Source organism: Oratosquilla oratoria, chromosome 38 (genome assembly GCF_046742065.1).
Source record: "Oratosquilla oratoria isolate Oo_2021 chromosome 38, ASM4674206v1, whole genome shotgun sequence".
Lineage (NCBI taxonomy): Eukaryota > Metazoa > Arthropoda > Malacostraca > Stomatopoda > Squillidae > Oratosquilla > Oratosquilla oratoria.
In genome coordinates, this window is record NC_134814.1 from 704,172 (window position 1) to 720,919 (window position 16,748).

Below are 16,748 nucleotides of genomic sequence, written 5' to 3' on the forward strand. Positions count from 1 at the left end.
TTTTGTTTCATGGTGTAAATGGTCTGTAGGTGTTGTATTTGTGCAGCCTGTAATTGTTTTTAGGGCTTTGTTTTGTATGATTTGAAGGGTGTTGTGGTGTGTCTCACTGAGATTAGGAGCCCATGCAGGACTCGCATAATTCATCACTGAGCGTATGCATTGTTTGTATATTGTTGTATTAGTTTCTTTGTTTTGTCCAAATGTTGTTCCAGTGATTGACTTAAGTGCGTTAAGTCTAGGTGTGCATTTGTTTTTTATGTTTGTGATGTGTTGTTTGAAAGACATGGATGTATCGTATGTTACACCAAGAATTTTCAGTGTGTTTGTGTGTGGTATTAGAGTGTTGTTGATGTAGAGACGAGGTATGTATTTGTGTTCTTTTGTCCAGTTGGTGAGAAGTGTTGCTGTAGATTTGGTTGGAGCTATTTTGAGTCTGTTTGTGATGAACCATGTGTTGAGTGCATCAAGGTATGGCTGGATTATTTCTGCAGCTTTGTCTGTGTTACGATGTGTGCATGTGATTGTTATGTCGTCTGCGTAGGAAGAGATTTGTATTTCTGAGGTGTCTGGTGTGGGTAAGTCATGATTAAAGAGCGTGGGGGATAGAACAGAGCCCTGTGGTACTCCATTCTTAATGTTTCTGATGTGCGATGATTGGCCATTATATGACACATAAGCATTCCTACCTGCCAGATAATTGGCCAGCCATCTTTTGGTGTTATTATGCATGTCTGTGTTATATATTTTATAAGTTAGGTTGTGGCGGGGGATAGCATCAAAAGCTTTACTAATGTCTAATGTTATAAGAAGTGTTCTGTGGTGGGGCCTATCTGAATTGATGCCATCTAAAATTCTTTATGTGAGGTTTATCAGAAGAGTGTTTGTGGAGTGTAGTGGTCTAAAACCGTGTTGTGAGTCAGCAAGGGGAATGTGTGGTGTGACAAGTTGAAGTATTAGGTGTTCAATGACTTTAGAGGGGGTACAGAGAAGTGTGATTGGGCGGTGCGATGTTGGGATTGTTGGGTCTTTGTTCGATTTTGGAATGGTGATTATTTTCACCATGCTTCCAGATGTCGGGTATAGTGTGTGAATAGCTGTAGTTTGCAATGTTTGTGAGTGCGTGTATACCTTGTGGTCCAATGTGTTTTAGGTGGATGTTACTTATGTTATCAGGGCCACAGGCAGATGAGTGCTTGAGATTATGTATTATGTGTTTTGTCTGACTGTCTATGAAGGGTGTATAGTCTGACTCTTATGTCGAATAGTGCGTCGGTCGTCAGGGTGAGAAGTGAGATGGCTTGTCTGTGCAAAATTATTTATGAATGTGTTTGCTTGTTGTCTGTTTGAGGGTAGATTGTCTATTGTTGTGATTATTGCTGCGTGAGAGCGTGTTGTGTTACTGTTGGATAGTGTAATGCTGTTGAGTGTTTTGTACAATTTGCTGGTTTGTTTTGTGATCAAGTGTATTGATAAGTTTTGCCAATTTTGTGTTTTTTGTTTGTATTTTATTGGCAATCACAGTGTTTAGTGTTTGTATTTGGTCTATGTTTTGAGGGATAGGTGTGGGGGTATTGTGTTTAAGTGTGTCTCGTTGTCTGATGAGGCCTTGGATTTCTGGTGTGAAGTTGGGGTTGTATCTCTTGTCTGCGTGTGGTTGTAATTAATGGTGAATGGTGGTTGTAAGTGGTGGATGTAAGTGGTGGTTATAAATAGTGGTTGTAAGTGGTGTGAGTGGTGGTTAGAAATAGTCGTTTTTAGTTGTGGTTGTAAGTCGTGGTTGTAATTTGTGGTTTTAAGTGGTGGATGTAGGTCGTGGGTGTAAGTCGAGTCATTGTGATGAGCCGTGGTTGTAAGTTGTGGTCGTAAATTGTAGTTGTATGTCGGTGTTTTAGGTGGTAGTTGTAAGTCGTGGTTGTAGGTGCTGGCTGTATATGGTGGTTGTAAGTGGTGGTTTTATGTTGGTTATAATTCGTGGTGGTAAATTGTGGTTCCACGTGGTGGTTGTACGTTGTGGTTATAAGTGGTGGTTGTAAGTGGGTTTTAAGTTGAAGTTGTAAGTCGTTGTAAAGCGTGGTAATAAGCCGTGGTTACAAGTGGTGGATATAAGTCGTGAAAGTGGTGGTTATAAGTTGTGGTTGTAGGTGGATGTAAGTTGTGTTTGTAAATAGTGGTTGTATGTTACGGTTGTATCTCGTGGTTGTAAGTAGTGGTTGGAAGTGATTATATGGTGGCTGCAATTGGTGGTTGTTATAGCCAACCGTGAATCGAATGAGACTTTCAAATCTCCCGCCTCCTACGATCAAAGTTTTGAAGCCGTCTCAACATCCAACGTTGCTCATACGAATGACAACGTATGCCATACGTTCAGCTTCGAACCATGACCACGAATCGCGAAGCCATGCCCCCCTCAACTATATAAAGGTCACCGGCCCCGAGCCGACCCTCTTTCTAATCTACTACATGCCCTGTGGACTTCACCTTCCTGGTCTCCCCTTCGACGCTGTTGATCGTTTCACCACGTCTGTTTTTGCATTTATTAGTGTAAACCATTGTCTTGGACTTTTGTTTTTTATATTTTTGTGTATTTCACTAGAAAGGTATATTTATGTTATTCCTCAGAATACTGTGAGTGTTTGTAAATGTAAAAAACAGTAAATCTTTATTTTTCTTTTGTCATAAATATAGATTATTTTAGTTTCGTGCAGACCTCCATATTAACCAACCTTGCTTACATCCCAGTCTCATTTGAACTACTAATCGGAACATACCGTAATTTACCTGTAATCTCTACACGTTCCACTGTGTTACGGGCTAGCTCTGGGACTGGAATTCGACTTAACCCTAGACTCGAAATTAGTTACATTCCATCAACTTAGGCCAAACCTAGCAAGCCCATGACATGGTGTTACGTCGCGGTTGTAAGTAGTGGTTATAGGTGGTGGTTGGTCGAGGTTGTAAGTTGTGTGGGTGGAAGTGGGAAAATCGTGGTCGTGTTTGTAAGTGGTGGTTGAAGGTGGTGATTATAAGTGGTGGTTGTAGGTGGTGGTTGTAGGTGGTGGTTGTAGGTGGTGATTGTAAGTGGTGGTTGTAGGTGGTGGTTGTATGTCGTGTAGCTGAGGTGGTGACCCAAACTTACTCCAGAGGGAGAAAGTCGTCCACAGGGCACAGCGAGGTAGACGTGGGGAATCTGGACCCAAGGGCGAGGTTGTGTCAACCAGCCAAATTTGTTTGTGTTTGTCTAATTTTCCCCTCTCATTTCCGCCTGTTGGCGCACGTACTTTTAGCTTGAGCAGTATCTAAGTGCCATCCGCAAGAGCCCTGGTGGCCCTCGACCTGTAGCTGAGGTGGTGGTCCAATCGGGACAAGTGGCCAAAATGACCCTCAAAATTACCAAAAACCGACATGTCTCCGATTTGGCACAAACTTACTCCAGAGGGAGAGAGTCGTCCACAGGGCACAGTGTGGTAGACGTGGGGAACCTGGACCCAAGGGCGAGGTTGTGGCGACCAGCCAAATTTGTTTGTGTTGGTGTAATTTTCCCCTCCCATTTCCGCCAGTTGGCGCACGTACTTTTAGCCTGAGCAGTAACTAAGTTCGATCCGCAAGAGCCCTGGTAGTCCTCGACCTGTAGCTGAGGTGGTGACCCAATCGGGACAAGTGGCCAAAATGACCCTCAAAATTACCAAAGGGACCCACGGATTTGGCCCAAAACCGTCATGTCTCCGATTTGGCCCAAACTTACTCCAGAGGGAGAGAGTCGTCTACAGGGCACAGCAAGGTAGACGTGGGGAACCTGGACCCAAGGGCGAGGTTGTGGCGACCAGCCAAATTTGTTTGTGTTGGTCTAATTTTCCCCTCTCATTTCCGCCTGTTGGCGCCCGTACTTTTAGCCTGAGCAGTATCTAAGTGCGATCCGCAAGAGCCCTGGTGGTCCTCGACCTGTAGCTGAGGTGGTGACCCAATCGGGACAAGTGGCCAAAATGACCCTCAAAATTACGAAAGGGGTTAACCCACGGATTTGGCCAAAAACCGTCATGTCAGGGTCATTTTGAACTCAGTCACAGTGATCCACTTCCTTAATTTTACCCTGGTAAAGTGCTTGGCCATCATGACTGTGGTGGAGCTTAGATTGAATTCAATAAGTCAGGTTCATTTTGAAGTTAATCACAGTGACCCACTTCCCTACTTCTACGATGCTTAAGTGCTTGGCCACCACGACTGTGGTGGAGCTTAGGTTGAATACCTTAAATCAGGTTCATTTTGAACTCAGTGACAGTTACCCACTTCCTTACTTTCACCTTGCTAAAGTGCTTGGCCATCATGACTGTGGTGGAGCTTCCCGTATGTCAGGTTCATTTTGAACTCATTCACAGTGGCACGTCCCCTAACTTCTAACATGCTTGACCATCATGACTGTGGGTGAGCTTAGGTTGAATACCCTAAGTCTGGTTCATTTTGAGCTCAGTCACAGTGACCCACTTCCCTACTTTTTACGATGCTAAAGTGCTTGGCCATCATGACTGTGGGTGAGCTTAGGTTGAATACCCTAAGTCAGATTTATTTTGAACTCAGTCACAGTGACCCACTTCCTTACGTGCTTGGTCATCATGACTGTGGTGGAAGTTTTCGTAAGTCAGGTTCATTATGAACTCAGTCACAGTGACGCGTCCCCTAAGTTTTAACATGCTAAAGTGCTTGACCATCATGACTATGGTGGAGCTTAGGTTGAATACCCTAAGTCTGGTTCATTTTGAACTTAGTCACAGTGACCCACTTCCCTACTCTTACGATGCTAAAGTGCTTGGCTATCATGACTATGGTGGAGCTTAGGTTGAATACCCTAAGTCAGGTTCATTTTGAACTCAGTCACAGTGACCCACTTCCTTACTTATACCATACTGAAGTGCTTGGTCATCATGACTGTGGTGGAGCTCCTCGTAAGTCAGGGTTTATTTTGAACTCAGTCACAGTGACGCGTCCCCTAAGTTTCAACATGCTAAAGTGTTTGAACATCATAACTGTGGTACAGCTTAGGTTGAATACCCTAAGTGTGGTTCATTTTGAACTCAGTAAACAGTAACCCACTTCCCTACTTTTTACGATGCTAAAGTGCTTCGCCATCATGACTGTGGCAGATCTTAGGCTGAATACCCTAAGTCTGGTTTATTTTGAACTCAGTCACAGTGACCCACTTCCTTACTTTTACGATGCTAAAAAGCTTGGCCATCATGACTGTGGTGGAGCTTAGGTTGCAAACCTTAAGTCTGGTTCATTTTGAACTCAGTCACAGTGACCCACTTCCTTACTTTTACCATGCTGAAGTGCTTGGTCATCATGACCATCATGACTGTGGGTGAGCTTAAGTTGAATACCCTAAGTCTGGTTCATTTGGAACTCAGTCACAGTGACCCACTTCCCTACTTTTTACGATGCTAAAGTGCTTGGCCATCATGACTGTGGTGGAGCTTAGGTTGAATACCCTAAGTCAGATTTATTTTGAACTCAGTCACAGTGACCCACTTCCTTACGTGCTTGGTCATCATGACTGTGGTGGAGCTTTTCGTAAGTCAGGTTCATTGTGAACTCAGTCACAGTGACACGTCCCCTAACTCTTAACATGCCAAAGTGCTTGACTATCATGACTGTGGTGGAGCTTGTTTTTTTTTTTGTTTTTTTAGTCAGGTTCACATTGAACTTGTCACAGTGACCCACTTCCTTACTTTTACCACGCTAAAGTGGTTGGCCACCATGACTGTGGTGGAGCTTAGGTTGAATACCCTAAGTCAGGTTCATTTTGAACTCAGTCGCAGTGACCCATTTCCTTACATTTTCCATGGTAAAGTGCTTGACCGTCATGGCTGTGGTGGAGCTCAGGTTGAATACCTTAAGTCAGGTTCATTTTGAAGCCAATCACAGTGACTCACTTCCCTAATTTTAAGATGCTAAAAGTGCTTGGCCATTATGACTGTGGTGGAGCTTAGGTTGAATACCCTAAGTCAGGTTCATTTTGAATTCAGTCACAGTGACCCACTTCCTTACTTTTACCATGCTTATGTGCTTGGCCATCATGACTTTGGTGGAGCTTCTCGTAAGTCAGGTTCATTTTGAACTCATTCACAGTGACGCGTCCCCTAACTTTTGACATGGAAAAGTGATTGACCATCATGACTGTGGTCGAGGTTAGGTTGAATACCCTAAGTCTGGTTCATTTTGAACTTAGTCACAGTGACCCACTTCCCTACTTTTACCATGCTAAAATGCTTGGCCATCATGACTGTGGTGGAGCTTATGTTGAATACCCTAAGTCAGGTTTATTTTGAACTTAGTCACAGTGACCCACTTCCTTACTTTTACCATTCTAAAGTGCTTGGCCATCATGACTGTGGTGAAGCTTCTCGTAAGTCAGGTTCATTTTGAACTCAGTCACAGTGACGCGCGCCCTAATTTTTAACATGCTAAAGTACTTGAACATTATAATTGTGTTTGAGCTTAGGTTGAATTCCCAAAGTCTGCATCATTTTGAGCTCATTCACAGTGACGAGTTTTCTAAATTTTAACATGCTAAAGTGCTTGACCATCATGACTGTCGTTCAGTTTAGGTTCCATACCCTAAGTCTGGTTCATTTTGAACTCAGTCACAGTGACCCACTTCCCTACTTTTACGGTGCTAAAGTACTCGGACAAAGTACAAAGCAAGGTAGACATGAACAGCCTTAGCCCAAGGGCATGGGGGTGGCACCCCTCTAAACTTGGGCCTTTTCACCCAGCATTCACTTTTGGGCCTGTGGCACCCATACCGTATCCCTGAGTGGTGTCAAATTGGACTCCGCGGCAGCCCTGGTGGCCCTCGACCTGTAGCTGAGGTGGTGGCCCAATCGGGACAAGTGGCCAAAATGACCCTCAAAATTACCAAAGGGGTTAACCCACGGATTTGGCTACAAACCGTCATGTCTCCGATTTTGCCCAAACTTACTCCAGAGGGAGAGAGTCGTCCACAGGGCACAGCGAGGTAGACGTGGGGAACCTGGACCCAAAGGCGAGGTTGTGGCGACCAGCCAAATTTGTTTGTGTTGGTGTAATTTTCCCCTCTCATTTCCGCCTGTTGGCGCACGTACTTTTAGCCTGAGCAGTATCTAAGTGCGATCCGCAAGAGCCCTGGTGGCCCTCGACCTGTAGCTGAGGTGGTGGCCCAATCGGGACAAGTGGCCAAAATGACCCTCAAAATTACCAAAGGGGTTAACCCACGGATTTGGCTACAAACCGTCATGTCTCCGATTTGGCCCAAACTTACTCCAGAGGGAGAGAGTCGTCTACAGGGCACAGCGAGGTAGACGTGGGGAACCTGGACCCAAGGGCGAGGTTGTGGCGACCAGCCAAATTTGTTTTTGTGTTGGTCTAATTTTCCCCTCTCATTTCCGCCTGTTGGTGCCCGTACTTTTAGCCTGAGCAGTATCTAAGTGCGATCCGCAAGAGCCCTGGTGGTCCTCGCCCTGTAGCTGAGGTGGTGACCCAATCGGGACAAGTGGCCAGAATGACCCTCAAAATTACCAAAGGGGTTAACCCACGGATTTGGCCAAAAACCGTCATGTCAGGATCATTTTGAACTCAGTCACAGTGACCCACTTCCTTAATTTTACCCTGGTAAAGTGTTTGGCCATCATGACTGTGGTGGAGCTTAGATTGAATTCAATAAGTCAGGTTCATTTTGAAGTTAATCACAGTGACCCACTTCCCTACTTCTACGATGCTTAAGTGCTTGGCCACCACGACTGTGGTGGAGCTTAGGTTGAATACCTTAAATCAGGTTCATTTTGAACTCGGTGACAGTTACCCACTTCCTTACCTTCAACTTGCTAAAGTGCTTGGCCATCATGACTGTGGTGGAGCTTCCCGTATGTCAGGTTCATTTTGAACTCATTTACAGTGGCACGTCCCCTAACTTTTAACATGCTAATGTGCTTGACCATCATGACTGTGGGTGAGCTTAGGTTGAATACCCTAAGTCTGGTTCATTTTGAGCTCAGTCACAGTGACCCACTTCCCTACTTTTTACGATGCTAAAGTGCTTGGCCATCATGGCTGTGGTGGAGCTTAGGTTGAATACCCTAAGTCAGATTTATTTTGAACTCAGTCACAGTGACCCACTTCCTTACGTGCTTGGTCATCATGACTGTGGTGGAGGTTTTCGTAAGTCAGGTTCATTATGAACTCAGTCACAGTGACGCGTCCCCTAAGTTTTAACATGCTAAAGTGCTTGACCATCATGACTATGGTGGAGCTTAGGTTGAATACCCTAAGTCTGGTTCATTTTGAACTTAGTCACAGTGACCCACTTCCCTACTCTTACGACTATGGTGGAGCTTAGGTTGAATACCCTAAGTCAGGTTCATTTTGAACTCAGTCACAGTGACCCACTTCCTTACTTATACCATGCTGAAGTGCTTGGTCATCATGACTGTGGTGCAGCTCCTCGTAAGTCAGGGTTTATTTTGAACTCAGTCACAGTGACGCGTCCCCTAAGTTTCAACATGCTAAAGTGTTTGAGCATCATGACCGTGGTACAGCTTAGGTTGAATACCCTAAGTGTGGTTTAATTTGAACTCAGTAAACAGTAACCCACTTCCCTACTTTTTACGATGCTAAAGTGCTTCGCCATCATGACTGTGGCAGATCTTAGGCTGAATACCCTAAGTCTGGTTTATTTTGAACTCAGTCACAGTGACCCACTTCCTTACTTTTACGATGCTAAAAAGCTTGGCCATCATGACTGTGGTGGAGCTTAGGTTGCATACCCTAAGTCTGGTTCATTTTTAACTCAGTCACAGTGACCCACTTCCTTACTTTTACCATGCTGAAGTGCTTGGTCATCATGACCATCATGACTGTGGGTGAGCTTAGGTTGAATACCCTAAGTCTGGTTCATTTGGAACTCAGTCACAGTGACCCACTTCCCTACTTTTTACGATGCTAAAGTGCTTGGCCATCATGGCTGTGGTGGAGCTTAGGTTGAATACCCTAAGTCAGATTTATTTTGAACTCAGTCACAGTGACCCACTTCCTTACGTGCTTGGTCATCATGACTGTGGTGGAGCTTTTCGTAAGTCAGGTTCATTGTGAACTCAGTCACAGTGACACGTCCCATAACTTTTAATATGCCAAAGTGATTGACTAACATGACTGTGGTGGAGCTTTTTTTTTTTTTTTTTTTTCTAAGTTCACTTTCAACTTACAGTGACCCACTTCCTTACTTTTACCACGCTAAAGTGGTTGGCCACCATGACTGTGGTGGAGCTTAGGTTGAATACCCTAAGTCAGGTTCATTTTGAACTCAGTCGCAGTGACCCATTTCCTTACATTTTCCATGGTAAAGTGCTTGACCGTCATGGCTGTGGTGGAGCTCAGGTTGAATACCTTAAGTCAGGTTCATTTTGAAGCCAATCACAGTGACCCACTTCCCTAATTTTACGATGCTAAAGCGCTTGGCCATAATGACTGTGGTGGAGCTTAGGTTGAATACCCTAAGTCAGGTTCATTTTGAACTCAGTCACAGTGACCCACTTCCTTACTTTTATCATGCTTATGTGCTTGGCCATCATGACTTTGGTGGAGCTTCTCGTAAGTCAGGTTCATTTTGAACTCATTCACAGTGACGCGTCCCCTAACTTTTGACATGGAAAAGTGATTGACCATCATGACTGTGGTCGAGGTTAGGTTGAATACCCTAAGTCTGGTTCATTTTGAACTAAATCACAGTGACCCACTTCCCTACTTTTACCATGCTAAAATGCTTGGCCATCATGACTGTGGTGGAGCTTATGTCAGGTTTATTTTGAACTTAGTCACAGTGACCCACTTCCTTACTTTTACCATTCTAAAGTGCTTGGCCATCATGACTGTGGTGAAGCTTCTCGTAAGTCAGGTTCATTTTGAACTCAGTCACAGTGACGCGCGCCCTAATTTTTAACATGCTAAAGTACTTGAACATTATAACTGTGTTTGAGCTTAGGTTGAATTCCCTAAGTCTGGATCATTTTGAACTCAGTCACAGTGACCCACTTCCCTACTTTTACCATGCTTAAGTCCTTGGCCATCATTACTGTCGCGGAGCTTCTCGTAAGTGAGGTTCATTTTGAGCTCATTCACAGTGACGAGTTTTCTAAATTTTAACATGCTAAAGTGCTTGACCATCATGACTGTCGTTCAGTTTAGGTTCCATACCCTAAGTCTGGTTCATTTTGAACTCAGTCACAGTGACCCACTTCCCTACTTTTAGGGTGCTAAAGTACTCGGACAAAGTACAAAGCAAGGTAGACATGAACAGCCTTAGCCCAAGGGCGTGGCGGTGGCACCCCTCTAAACTTGGGCCTTTTCACCCAGTATTCACTTTTGGGCCTGTGGCACCCATACCGTATCTCTGAGTGGTGTCAAATTGGACTCCGCGGCAGCCCTGATGGCCCTCGACCTGTAGCTGAGGTGGTGGCCCAATCGGGACAAGATGCCCAAAATGACCCTCAAAATTACCACGGATTTGGCTACAAAACGTCATGTCTCCGATTTTGCCCAAACTTACTCCAGAGGGAGAGAGTCGTCCACAGGGCACAGCGAGGTAGACGTGGGGAACCTGGACCCAAGGGCGAGGTTGTGGCGACCAGCCAAATTTGTTTGTGTTGGTGTAATTTTCCTCTCTCATTTCCGCCTGTTGGCGCCCGTACTTTTAGCCTGAGCAATATCTATGTGCGATCCGCAAGAGCCCTGGTGGCCCTCAACCTGTAGCTGAGGTGGTGACCGAATCGCGACAAGTGGACAAAAACCGTCATGTCTCCGAATTGTCCCAAACTTACTTCAGAGGGAGAGAGTTCGTCCACTGGGCACAGCGAGGTAGACGTGCGGAACCTGGACCCAAGGACGAGGTTGTGGCGAACAGCCACATTTGTTTGTGTTTATGTAATTTTCCCCTCTCATTTCCGCCTGTTGGCGCACGTACTTTTAGCCTGACCAGTATCTAAGTGCGATCCGCAAGAGCCCTGGTGACCCTCGACCTGTAGCTGTGGTGGTGACCTAATCGGAACAAGTGGCCAAAATGACCCTCAAAATTACCAAAGGATTTGGCCTAAAAACCGTCATGTCTCCGATTTGACCTAAACTTACTACAGAGGGAGAGAGTCGTCTACAGGGCACAGCGAGGTAGACGTGGGGAACCTGGACCCAAGGGCGAGGTTGTGGTGACCAGCCAAATATATTTGAGTTTGTGAAATTTTCCCCTCTCATTTCCGGCTGTTGGCGCCCGTTCATTTAGCCAAAATGACCATCAAAAATACCAAAGGGACCCACGGATTTGGCCAAAAACCGTCACGTCTCTAGTTTGGCCCAATCGGGACAAGTGGCCAATACATCATGTTTCCGAATTGTCCCAAATTTACTCCAGAGGGAGAGAATCGTCCACAGGACACAGCGAGGTAGACGTAGGGAACCTAGACCCAGGAGCGAGGTTGTGGCGACTAGCCAAATTTGTTTGTGTTTGTGTAATTTTCCCCTCTCATTTCCGCCTGTTGGCGCACGTACTTTTAGCCTGAGCAGTATCTAAGTGCGATCCGCAGGAGCCCTGGTGGCGCTCGACCTATAGCTGAGGTGGTGACCCAATCGGGACAAGTGCCCAAAATTATCCTCATAATTACCAAAGGGAACCCATGGATTTGGCCAAAAACCGTCATGTATCCGATTTGGCCCAAACTTAGTCCAGAGGGAGAGAGTCGTCCACGGAGCACAGCGAGGTAGACGTGGGGAACCTGGACCCAAGGACGAGGTTGTGGCGACCAGCCAAATTTGTTTATGTTTGTGTAATTTTCCCCTCTCATTTCCTTCTGTTGGCGCCCGTACTTTTAGCCTGAGTAGTATCTAAGTGCGATCCGCAAGAGCCCTGGTGGCCCTCGACCTGTAGCTGAGGTGGTGACCCAATCGGGACAGGTGGCTAAAAACCGTCATGTCTCCAAATTGTCCCAAACTTCCTCCAGAAGCAGAGAGTCGTCCACAGGTCACAGCGAGATAGACGTGGGGAACCTGGACCCAAGGGGGAGGTAGTGGCGACCAGCAAAATTTTTTTGTGTTTGTGTAATTTTCCCCTCTTATTTCCGCCTGTTGGCGCCCGTACTTTTAGCCTGAGCAGTTGACGGATTCCCGTGACTGAGTTCAAAATGAACCTGACTTAGATGTAGAACGTAAGCTCCACCTCAGTTCTGGAGGGCAAAGCATTTTAGTTTGTAGTGGTAAGGCGACGGGTGAACGGTCAACTGGTCCCCGAAAATTTTATTTTAACAATAGTTTTGAGATATTTAGCAAGGAAAAATACCATAATATATTATGTAATATTAAATAGTACACAGGTAATGCATATGTATTATATATTACTCATCTCATCCCCGATTTTTTTTTATTTATTTTTCGACAGATTGACTGTGAAAGAGGTGTGATTAGCACTTTTTGAGCAAACATAGAGCACTTTACATTACCGGTGAAGCACAAATGTGTTTTATTGGACTTCATCTTATGTTTAGTAAAATAAATAAAAAAGCTAAAAACAACCAAACATTAAAAAACATATATACGAACAATAGAAAACACATTAGGACAGTTATTAGAAAATTTATTTCGAGGACGAGTTGACCCAGTTTGGCATTCGGGGACCAGTTGTAGCAAAATGAATTGTGTCTATACATATAACATACGTGCTATTATAGTTAAATGACCACTTCTTAATGTAGTTTGTGATATACAGATCACTCACATGCCTAAGTGCCGCTCCCCAACAAGGCCGTGCCGCCCCGTGGCAAGTTCTCAGTGACGCCCCCCCTCCCCCATCACCACTTTACATCTACCCCATCCCTTGAGATTTTTTTGGTCGAGGGCATCCAGGACTGCCGTGGGGTCCAATTTGACACCACTCAGAGATACGGTATGGGTGCCACAGGCCCAAAAGTGAATACTGGGTGAAAAGGGCCAAGTTTGGAGGGGTGCCACCGCCACGCCCTTGGGCTAAGGGTGTTCATGTCTACCTTGCTTTGTACTTTGTCCGACTCTCTACCTGTGAGGCAAGTTTGGACCAAATCGGTCACCTTCGAGTTTTTTTTGATTTTGTGTCATATTGGTCACCTGCTCCGATTTACCCGCCATATCACCCACAGGTCGAGGGCGTCCAGGGCTGCCGTGGATTCCAATTTGACACCACTCAGGGATACGGTATGGGTGCCATAGGCCCAAAAGTGAATACTGGGTGAAAAGGTCCAAGTTTGGAGGGGTGCCACCGCCGCGCCCTTGTGCTAAGGCTGTTCATGTCTACCTTGCTTTGTACTTTGTCCGACTCTCTATCTGTGAGGGAAGTTTGGATCAAATCGGTCACCTTCGGATTTTGGGCAAAATTCATATGGTTTCCCCTTTAGATTTTTTGGATTTTGGGTCATATTGGTCACCTGCTCCGATTTACCCGCCATATCACCCACAGGTCGAGGGCGTCCAGGGCAGCTGTGGAGTCAATTTGACACCACTCAGGGATACGGTATGGGTGTCACCTGCTCCGATTTACCCACCGAGGGCGTCCATGGCTACTGAGGGCGTCCATGGCTACCGTGGAGTCCAATTTAACACCACTCAGGGATACGGTGTGGGTGCCATAGGCCCAAAAGTGAATACTGGGTAAAAAGGCCCATGTTTGGAGGGGTGCCACCGCCACGCCCTTGAGCTAAGGCTGTTCATGTCTACCTTGCTTTGTACTTTGTCCAACTCTCTACCTGTGAGGGAAGTTTGGACCAAATCGGTCACCTTCGGATTTTGGGCAAAATTCATATGGTTTCTCCTCTGAGATTTTTTGGATTTTGGGTCATTTTGGTCACACGCCCAAAAGTGAACACTGGATGAAAAGGGCCAAGTTTGGAGGGGTGCCACCGCCACGCCCTTGGGCTAAGGCTGTTTATGTCTACCTTGCTTTGTGCCTTGTCCGTCTCTCTATCTGTGAGGCAAGTTTGGACCAAATCGGTCACCTTCGGATTTTGGGCAAAATTCATATGATTTCTCCTTTGGGATTTTTTGGATTTTGGGTCATTTTGGTCACCTGTTCCGATTTACCCGCCATATCACCCACAGGTCGAGGGCGTCTAGGGCTGCCGTGGAGTCCAATTTGACACCACTCAGGGATACGGTATGTGTTCAACAAGCCCAAAAGTGAATACTGGGTGAAAAGGCCCAAGTTTGGAGGGGTGCCACCGCCACACCCTAGGGCTAAGGCTGTTCATGTCTACCTTGCTTTGTACTTTGTCCGGCTCTCTATCTGTGAGGTAAGTTTGGACCTTCGGATTTTGGGCAAAATTCATATGGTTTCTCCTTTGAGATATTTTGGATTTTGGGTAATTTTGGTCACCTGTTCCGATTTACCCGCCATATCACCCACAGGTCGAGGGCGTCCAGGGCTGCCGTGGAGTCCAAGTTTCGAGGGGTGCCACCTCCACGCCCTTGGACTAAGGCTGTTCATGTCTACCTTGATTTGTACTTTGTCAGACTCTTTACCTGTGAGGCAAGTTTGGACCAAATCGGTCAATGAGAATTTTTGGATTTTGGGTCATTTTGGACACCTGCTCAGATTTACCCGCCATATCACCCACAGGTCGAGGGCGTCCAGGGCTGCCGTGGAGTCAATTTTGACACCACTCAGGGATACGGTATGGGTTCCACAGGCCCAAAAGATGAATACTGGGTGAAAAGGCCCAGGTTTGGAGGGGTGCCACCGCCACGCCCTTGGGCTAAGGCTGTTCATGTCTACCTAACTTTGTACTTTGTCCGAGCATTTTAGCACAGTAAAAGTATGAAATTGGGTCACTGTGACTGAGTTCCAAATGAACCAGACTTAGGGTATGCAACCTAAGTTCAATGACAGTCATGATGGTCAAGCACTTTAGCATGTTAGAATTTAGAAAACTCGTCACTGTGAATGACCTCAAAATGAACCTCACTTACGAGAAGCTCCGCCACCGTAATGATGGCCAAACACTTAAGCATGGTAAAAGTAGGGAAGTGGGTCACTGTGACTGAGTTCAAAATAATCCAGCCTTAGGGAATTCTAAGCTCACAGTTGTAATGGTCAAGTACTTTAGCATGTTAAAAATTAGGGCGCGCGTCACTGTGACTGAGTTCAAAATGAACCTGACTTACGAGAAGCTTCATCACAGTCATGATTGCCAAGTACTTTAGAATGGTAAAAGTAAGAAAGTGGGTCCCTGTGTCTAAGTTCAAAATAAACCTGACTTAGGGTATTCAACATAAGCTCCAACATAGTCATGATGGCCGAGCATTTTAGCATGGTAAAAGTAGGGAAGTGGGTCACTGTGATTTAGTTCAAAATGAACCAGACTTAGGGTATTCAACCTAACCGCCACCACAGTCATGATGGTCAATCACTTTACCATGTCAAAAGTTAGGGGACGCGTCACTGTGAATGAGTTCAAAATGAACCTGACTTACGAGAAGCTCCACCAAAGTCATGATGGCCAAGCACATAAGCATGGTAAAAGTAAGGAAGTGGGTCACTGTGACCGAGTTCAAAATGAACCTGACTTAGGGTATTCAACCTAAGCTCCACCACAGTCATAATGGCCAAGCACTTTAGCATCGTAAAATTAGGGAAGTGGGTCACTGTGATTGGCTTCAAAATGAACCTGACTTAAGGTATTCAACCTGAGCTCCACCACAGCCATGACGGTCAAGCACTTTACCATGGAAATGTAAGGAAATGGGTCACTGCGACTGAGTTCAAAATGAACCTGACTTAGGGTATTCAACCTAAGCTCCACCACAGTCATGGTGGCCAACTACTTTAGCGTGGTAAAAATAAGGAAGTGGGTCACTGTGACTAAGTTCAAAGTGAACCTGACTTAGGGTGTTCAACCTAAGCTCCACCACAGTCAAGATGAACAAACACATTAGCATCGTAAAAGTAAGGAAGTGGGTCACGGTGACCGAGTTAAAAAAAAAAGAAAAAAAAACGAAAAAAAATAAAAATAAAAACTCCACCACAGTCATGATAGTCAAGCACTTTGGCATGTTAAAAGTTAGGGGACGTGTCACTGTGACTGAGTTCACAATGAACCTGACTTACGAAAAGCTCCACCACAGTCATGATGACCAAGCACGTAAGGAAGTGGGTCACTGTGACTGAGTTCAAAATAAATCTGACTTAGGGTATCCAACCGAAGCTACACCACAGCCATGATGGCCAAGCACTTTAGCATCGTAAAAAGTAGGGAAGTGGGTCACTATGACTGAGTTCAAAATGAACCAGACTTAGGGTATTCAACCTAAGCTCACCCACAGTCATGATGGTCATGATAACCAAGCACTTCAGCATGGTAAAAGTAAGGAAGTGGGTCACTGTAACTGAGTTCAAAATGAACCAGACTTAGGGTATGCAACCTAAGCTCCACTACAGTCATGACCAAGCACTTAAGCATCGTTAAAGTAAGGAAATGGGTCACTATGACTTGAGTTTAAAAAAATCAGACTTAGGGTATTCAGCCTAAGATCTGTCACAGTCATGATGGCAAAGCACTTTAGCATCGTAAAAAGTAGGGAAGTGGGTTACTGTTTACCGAGTTCAAAAAGAACCACACTTAGGGTATTCAAGCTAAGCTGTACCACAGTGATGATGGTCAAACACTTTAGCATGTTGAAACTTATGGGACGCATCACTGTGACTGAGTTCAAAATAA